General features: G+C 31.4%; 1 non-coding gene across 1 annotated transcript; it reads left to right on the top strand.

Moving 5' to 3' along the window:
* Nucleotides 1-1,530: 1,530 nt before the first annotated feature.
* Trnac-gca (transfer RNA cysteine (anticodon GCA)) lies at nucleotides 1,531-1,602 on the top strand. Its single transcript has one exon. It is a non-coding gene; the product is annotated as a tRNA-Cys (tRNA).
* The last annotated feature ends 6,117 nt before the right edge of the window (nucleotides 1,603-7,719 follow it).

Here is a 7,719-nt window from a genome sequence, read left to right as displayed (position 1 = left end):
CTCACAGACAGAAGCCAGAGTCTAGTGTATTATATAGAAGTCTGTTGTATTTATACAACATTCCACGCGAAATCGGGCACGATTCGGAGCAAGTTCTTTTAATTTGCTCAAATTTGAATATGTTGTAGTCTTTAACGATATTTAAACGTACCCCAAAGGATTTTTCAAAATTTTGAAAATTGTCGATTTTACAGCTGTTTGAAGTTAAGTGCTACCTTTTTTTTAAAAAAATTATAGCTATTGAACTAGTAAGCGGATGGAGATGAGCTTTACGGTGCTTATAGAGAAAATATTGAAGTTTGTAAAAAAAATTATTTCATTAAAAAAAAATTGTTTTTTAATCATCTTCTTTGCAATTATTTTAAACAAATGCAGGTTTTTAAGATGATGCGCAATTTTAAAAATCTGAAAAAAAGGAGAATATAGTTTGATCCTTCCCCTTGATGGACAAACTTTCAAAAAGGTGGACATTTTAAAATTGGCCCTGTGAAAATTGCCGAAAGTTGACGCTGCGTCGAGTCGCACTGCTGTGGCGGGCGCGTCGTCGCTGCCAACCTACTCGACTCCAGCGAACGAACGTGCGTTATTATTTGCGATCAAGGCGGCAAATATTGGTAACTCACTCTTTGTCAATGATACTTATTGACAAGTTCATATTCATTTTTGCCATGTGAAGTTGCAAAAAAGTGCCATTCTGCATTAATACCAAAATCTTCGAAATGAAAGCTAGGATTTAAGAGATTATATTTATGTTTTCAAGAATAAGACGAAGATTGAGTTACCAATATTTATTGATTGCATTAAACCTTGCAAATGCTCGGAGATAATGTACAATAATGAAGTATAGTAACTTTGTACGTTTTCGAAGCTATTTGCAACGTCATAGTAGGCACAGTTTTTATGTTATACTTATTAATTTTTGAAACTATTAATATTAGTTATTATCATTGTTTTGGTTCAAAATTTGACTGATTTTGGCGGCTTCCCAGCTGCATAGCGGAAGCCATCTAGCGACAAAAATATGAAAGCCAGAAAATCACTTAGCGACAAAAATGTAAAAGCCAGGAAAAAGTATCCCTGTTAGACGAAACTGAGTACATGTTAAAAAATTACTTACGATACTTAACAATGTGTGCGTCAAAAGAATTAATCGCTATCAAAGTTTTTGAACGTTTTGGTCGCAGGAAAGGTACGTTGCCGCGTCTGCATATTACCTGATATGCAGAATCCTGATACGCAGAATTACATACTAAGATTAAATACTCCAAAATATACCTCTTGGACTTGTACTGCTCTTCACCTCATCGACTCATTTAATTTAAGAATCAATCGTTATCACTCCTAGAATATTATGCATGTTTTTTAGTCTACTATGAACAAATTTTACATGCAAATAATATTATGGAAGTAGTACTGTCGATTGGAGTAAAACGCTGACTTGCATTTGGTAGCATTATTACCAATTAGTATGATAAAGGTTTATATCATCTCGGTAACATGTGATAAGTATTCTTAGATATTGTAACAAGTGGGGGTATAGCTCAGTGGTAGAGCATTCGACTGCAGATCGAGAGGTCCCCGGTTCAAACCCGGGTGCCCCCTTCCTCCTTTTTTATTATTTTTAATTATTATTTTTTCTAACCAGTGTACTATATGTACACACATAAATATACAAAATATTTTATAAAATAAGTTTTATGTAACACTTCTACGTGTTTTATCAGATTCTTTGGTATTCATCTTTCTACATATAAGCGTCAATGTCAATACTAAATTTTGCACGTCTTCAATTTCTTAAAGTTTCATTTAAAAAATTATTATTTTTTCTTTATTTACTGGTTTTCCTGTTTGTTTTCTTTTTCTTTCATGTTATGTTATTATTTCGACACTGATATATCTGTACTTTTTTTTAATTGTATTAATAATAATTATTTTTATACTATTAGGATTTCATTTTTGCAGATAACCAGGTACAAAATATTTTTTGCAAACTGGATCACTAACTGCTTCACGGGGTGTTTCCTTTAACTGGAAACGATGGGATATCTCAACAACTGGTGTGATAAAAAAAATATTTTTACAAAAATTATTTGGTATAAAGAGAGATATTATATCATGTAAATAATTTTTTAGTAGAGGGAGTAATGAGAAAGGTATTCAAACCAAATTATTTTTTTTCTATAGAACCCTATATTTTTTACTTACTACATGGTGACATTTGTTGAAACAACTTCAACGAAGTATCATATGTTGTAATTTCTTGTAGTACAGATCTAGAAACGTGTAAATTCTTCCTGAGTCAGATAAACAAATCGTCCGTTGATACCCATTAGTTTATTCGCTGACAACAACAATCAAACTCTTTAATTTTCCTTATGCAAGGGTTAGTACATACTTCTATGAATGTAACCTTTATTATTTATTGCACTCTGATAACGTATGAAGCCTCATTGTTTGTTAACGCGATTGCTAATCAATAAGGTTTATTAACAATTATGAACAAATCAATGAGTCAGAGGCCACCGTCAGCTTCGTTCCTTTTTGTTCTTACCGTATGTGTATCGGTACTAAACGATATCTTCGTCCCGGGAGGCAATGCAAAATATCCTCCAGGCAATGAAGAAGTATTAGAAAAATGTTGAAAAGAAATTCTTAAAAAGAAATCCATTTCTGATTATGATGGATATCATAAAAAATCTTCAAACTCCTGATATTGTTTTAATTAAACAAGATAAACACTACTTAACTTTGTGCATTTATACTGTCTTGAATGATCCTTTGTTTCTAGCAGCGATTCGTGTTTACCTGACTCCTGAGGAATTTTCACATTTCTAGATTCGTTTCAACGAATGCCATTGTGTAATAAATAAAAAATTATAAGGTTCCATGTAAAAAAATAATCTAACCTAACACAGACTGATAACATTATCAAATTAGAAAATTACGTTACCATTAAAAGAAGCGATTCACAAACTTATACATGTTTATTAAATAATCATTCTCTTTATAAAACCTAAAGAGTAGGTGTATATTATAAATATAAATTTATTAATTGTTGTATCATATACATATACTTAACATTCCAGAACATAAGCGAAATGATTAATTCGCATTCATTATTTTACGTAAACTTTCTTCATTAATTGATTTTTATTTATTTTTATGTTTTATTTTACTACTTTATTTAAGAAAATAAACTCATCTATATTATACTATATCCTATTAGTAAATTTTAATTTTTTTTGTATGGTTTCCTTATTTTTAGAGTATGCTTTATCGTTGTTTATGTTTATTAAACTCGCAAGACTTAACCTATTAAACTTGCTACATCTATAATAATAAGTTCATAAAATTCGTAACATTTATGAATATAAAAGAACATACAATAAATCTGATATGGAACAAAATTAAACGTCAGAAAACAATACATGAAAATCTTTTGGGGTGAAGAAAGTGTGTCATTTAGAATTACTATCACAATTACTTTTGGATAAGATAAAGCTATACTTTTTACTAGTTCATACTTTGTAAAATTTGAAAATCGATATTTTATCAGACACAAAACTGATAATTTATCATAACAGGACCCTCGAATAGCTTTGAGTGCGAAAATTCACATACTTAGAATAGTGTTCCAACATTTTAAGTGATAATATATCTGTAACAATAGCATGGAACAGTTATCTACAGATCATTGAGATAATCAAAACAGTGAATTCTAAGCTTTGACCTACACTTTGATTTGAAACATTTCAATTCATGTAAACATCAATTTTCGTATTCAGAATCAACTGAATGCCATGCTATTCTAGATTAAATTTGTTTTCATACAAGTTATAATACTCTAACTTTATGTAAAAAAAAGTATGTGAATATTCCAATAAATTCTTTCGCTGTCTGCGACATGTATGTATATATCGCTGATTTGTTTTAAAAATATATTAAGCATAATTAAAAAATTACCATACTTGTACTAGTAATATAAGAAAAAGAATTGTAGCGCCCAGTGAAGGTACCTATTATCTCAGTTTTCGAAAAATCATGATTTCTGAGTTATGTACCCAATTATTGCAAGAAATAAACGGTATGTATGCATGGGTTATGATTTTACACACATAAAAAAATACATATAAATATAAGTGAGTATTATAAATATAAATTAAAAATAGTCAACCTGCATCTAAAGCGCATCAATTTTTCAATAAAAAATTATATGGATTACATAACTTTTGAAAATTATTTGTGTGAAGTAACTTTACCGTAATTAGTTATATAGAGAAATTTGACATACACAAAAGTTATTAGGTTTCTGAAATTATGTATACCAGTATCTCTCTCATAATATATCTATAGTATGTATTTATTTTTTAACTCGATTAAATGGAATCTTTTATATAACGAGATTATATTTTGTTAGTAAGATATTTAAGGTATTTTTGGAACATATTTGTAACGCATAATTGTTATGATTACAATTGTTAAACTCATTCAAAAGAAATTATTAATTTATATACGTAAGTGTTTGTCATCTTTACTATTATAAAATCAAATAATATTGTCGTAAAGTTTTAAAACATCAGAAGAAAACTAATTTTAGTTTAAACTTTTTGCACATTTTACACTATATTTTTTAACAAAAGTTGTCCTTATAAATCAAATTTCTAAAAATAAAAAAAACTCATGCAGAAAGTCGGGAATTCGGTGTAATGGGTTCTGAAAACTGAAACAACAAAACGAAGTAGTTATCATTTATTATGGATCGTGTGTAGTGATTGTATTTCTTAAAAAGTGATGCAAAGAAAAATATCAAAAAGTATCAAAATATACACATAAAAATAGCATACAGTATAAAGACATACATATGAAAATGCAACATGATCTTTTTATGATTAAAAATAGGTTAAAATGTATTGTACAAAACTACTACAACATTTATTTCTAAAATTGTGTAAGTACGCTTATACTGATTGTTGTCTTACTGTACAATTCATTTGTGGATGTCCTGATTGAAAACAAGGCGGCCAGATAATGATTCACTTCTGTGTATTGTTACTGTTGTCCGTTTTTTTGATTTCTGCTATTTTCGGACATTTTGCTATTAGGTGGTTTACATTGCAACAATTAAAACATCGCTTCCTACATGTAATTCCAACTAATAGATCAATTTATCCTGCATTCCATAAATCACGTTGCATCGTAGAGTCCACGATGCTACCAATGATTAGCTGAACCAAGTTTGCTTTAGAAAACTCTATAGACGAGTTCACTCCAAATATGTTAATTTAATACAAGCATAGTGGCCATAATCATGAGCTCTATAACTGTTGCATCCTAAAGCATAAATTAGTGGGATATCGCCAGGAACACGTATCGCACGATAACCTTCATGGAATCTCCATATATTTATATTACTTCTTAAGTGTCCACCACCAAACTTTGGCACACCACATATCAAAGATGCATTTAAGTTCAATGAAACAGAATTTAAACGTGTCATAAAATGTACTGAATCACAGGATGAATTAAATCTTGAATGCTCGATTGATATTTGATTCTCTCTTCAAATTCCACTTTTGACTTTATAAAAGGAACTTCTACTTCGAGCGATTACTTGCGATTTCTGCCCTTTGATGGTTTTGAACGAAGTATATACTGAGCTATCCCTTGTAGTTTTCTTACTGGCAGGCTTCCACGCTTTCTCCACTCTTTAGCCAAATGCTTAAGGAGCAATTTTATTTCTTTGGTAACACAACGCGGGATTGCTTGGCACTTCTAAACGTTCGTATACCTGTACAATGTCTCTCTTTAGGACAGGGCTGGCACACTTGCGGTTCCATCCCCATTTTGCGTGTCCATTCAGCAACCACTATAACCATTTGACTCCTGCTCTTTACGGCAGAATTAGACTTTGACACATTTTGTTTAAAACAAAATAATAAGTAATTTGAAATAATTAATTATTACAGATACTTTGATCTTTATTTTACAAATAATAGAAAAAACGTAACTTTATTTTGTGTCTACTTAAAACAAATTATTCTTAAATAATTTTTTATTTGAGTTACTTAAAATTAAAATAACATAACGAAAAATTTGACACAAGAGGCTGTCTAACTACGAGTATATACTACATTGATTATTAAACATAGAATTTAAGACTTTATACAATGTAACCATACAATTCAACCATAGAATTAGAGAGTATTTGAGAAATTATTTAAATATTTAATTTAAAAAAAATAAAGTAAAAGATTATTGCATTTGAAAGGAAAATAACGAAACAATTTAAACAAAAATCATTTATCTGTTCAAACAAAATAAACTAAATAAACGTGAATATTTCAAATAACATCTACCCAAATAAAGTGATATGTACACTATTTTAACAATAATTTTTCAAATATTTTATTTGAATAATGTACAAGCCTGGTACAGAAATTGAAAGTGTAGGAATCAAATGGGTCGCTCAAAGAAGCAGACAGAGGGAGAGAGGAACAGCGTACAGCCGTAAGTTTATGTTACGAACGGGGTAGTGCCATAATGCATCTAAGGATGCCAATCTTAAATTGACTTTTCAAAAGATTGATGTTTCCACAATAGCAGATTGATTTTTGGTATTGATCTTTCATTAGCTGATTTCATCATGATAAAGTTAAATGTTAAATAAAGGGGACTCCCTTTTTCTACTTGCACATAGACTTTATTGCTAAACATTTCAAAACTTCAAATTCTTTCTTAATGCTCTTTTGTTAAGCTCTTTCTTAACTCAAACTCTTTCGGATGCACATCTTCTCACACGTACTCGGTCCTATCGTCCTAATCACTAGCGCTCTTCTCTATTCCCTCGCGGATCGTTGACACTCTAGCCCCATACAGGACTGTTACGATCAACATGGTTGAATTGCGTCTCAATAATGCAAAGCATTGTGGGAACCTCCCTAATCGAGCGCAATTCTAGCCTTCGAGTTTATAAAACCAAATACCTCTCTCGGTAACGCGATTGACTTGTGTTAATATAACGCATTCCTTCCTTGGAATCAACGCGGTCCAATCGCGCAGCGTAGTCTCACCAGCGCGTAATCTCACAAGGGTGATGTACGAAATTAAAGGTCATATTGTGTACACGATGACCCGTTCCGAATACAATTTTCCATTTATTGAATATAAATTGGATTTAGAATTGCGACACCCTTAGTTAAGTTCACACTTTTTATAGTTCTTTGGTTATTGGGAAGTTCGCAACGCATAAGAGTTGTAAAAAACCTTGCCAAGTGAATATTTAAATTCAAAATTCAAGAACGCTCGTTAGAACATTGAAGGTGTCACTTTCCTCGAATTTCTGCAGGCGACGTTTCAAAATACTTTCGGCTAATCAGTTATTGTAAAGCGACACGCCAGATGTATACGAAAGATTGCCGCGAATTGGGTGGTCCGTCCTGTGAGAAAATTCATTATGTAAAAGAGGGAATTAAAACATTCACATATACACGTTACTCAGCCTTCCTTAACCCTAGAGCTTGACCAATCACGGATTCGATAGCGCCGAAATCGTGCTCTCATTAGCTAATGAAGCAGCGGCATAACCCTTCCATAATCGGAATGGATTGACTCTGGATCCTTCCGAAGGCGTGATGCCGCGACACTTGTTCGACGTACAATCGCGAGGTGTGTGTCGTAAGTCCGCGATCTTTTCAAGATAGAGTTTTCTTCTATTTCTTA

This window comes from Calliopsis andreniformis, chromosome 1 (genome assembly GCF_051401765.1).
Source record: "Calliopsis andreniformis isolate RMS-2024a chromosome 1, iyCalAndr_principal, whole genome shotgun sequence".
Classification (NCBI taxonomy): domain Eukaryota; kingdom Metazoa; phylum Arthropoda; class Insecta; order Hymenoptera; family Andrenidae; genus Calliopsis; species Calliopsis andreniformis.
Note: the sequence above shows the minus strand (reverse complement) of the source record. Positions and strands in the feature narration are given on the sequence as shown.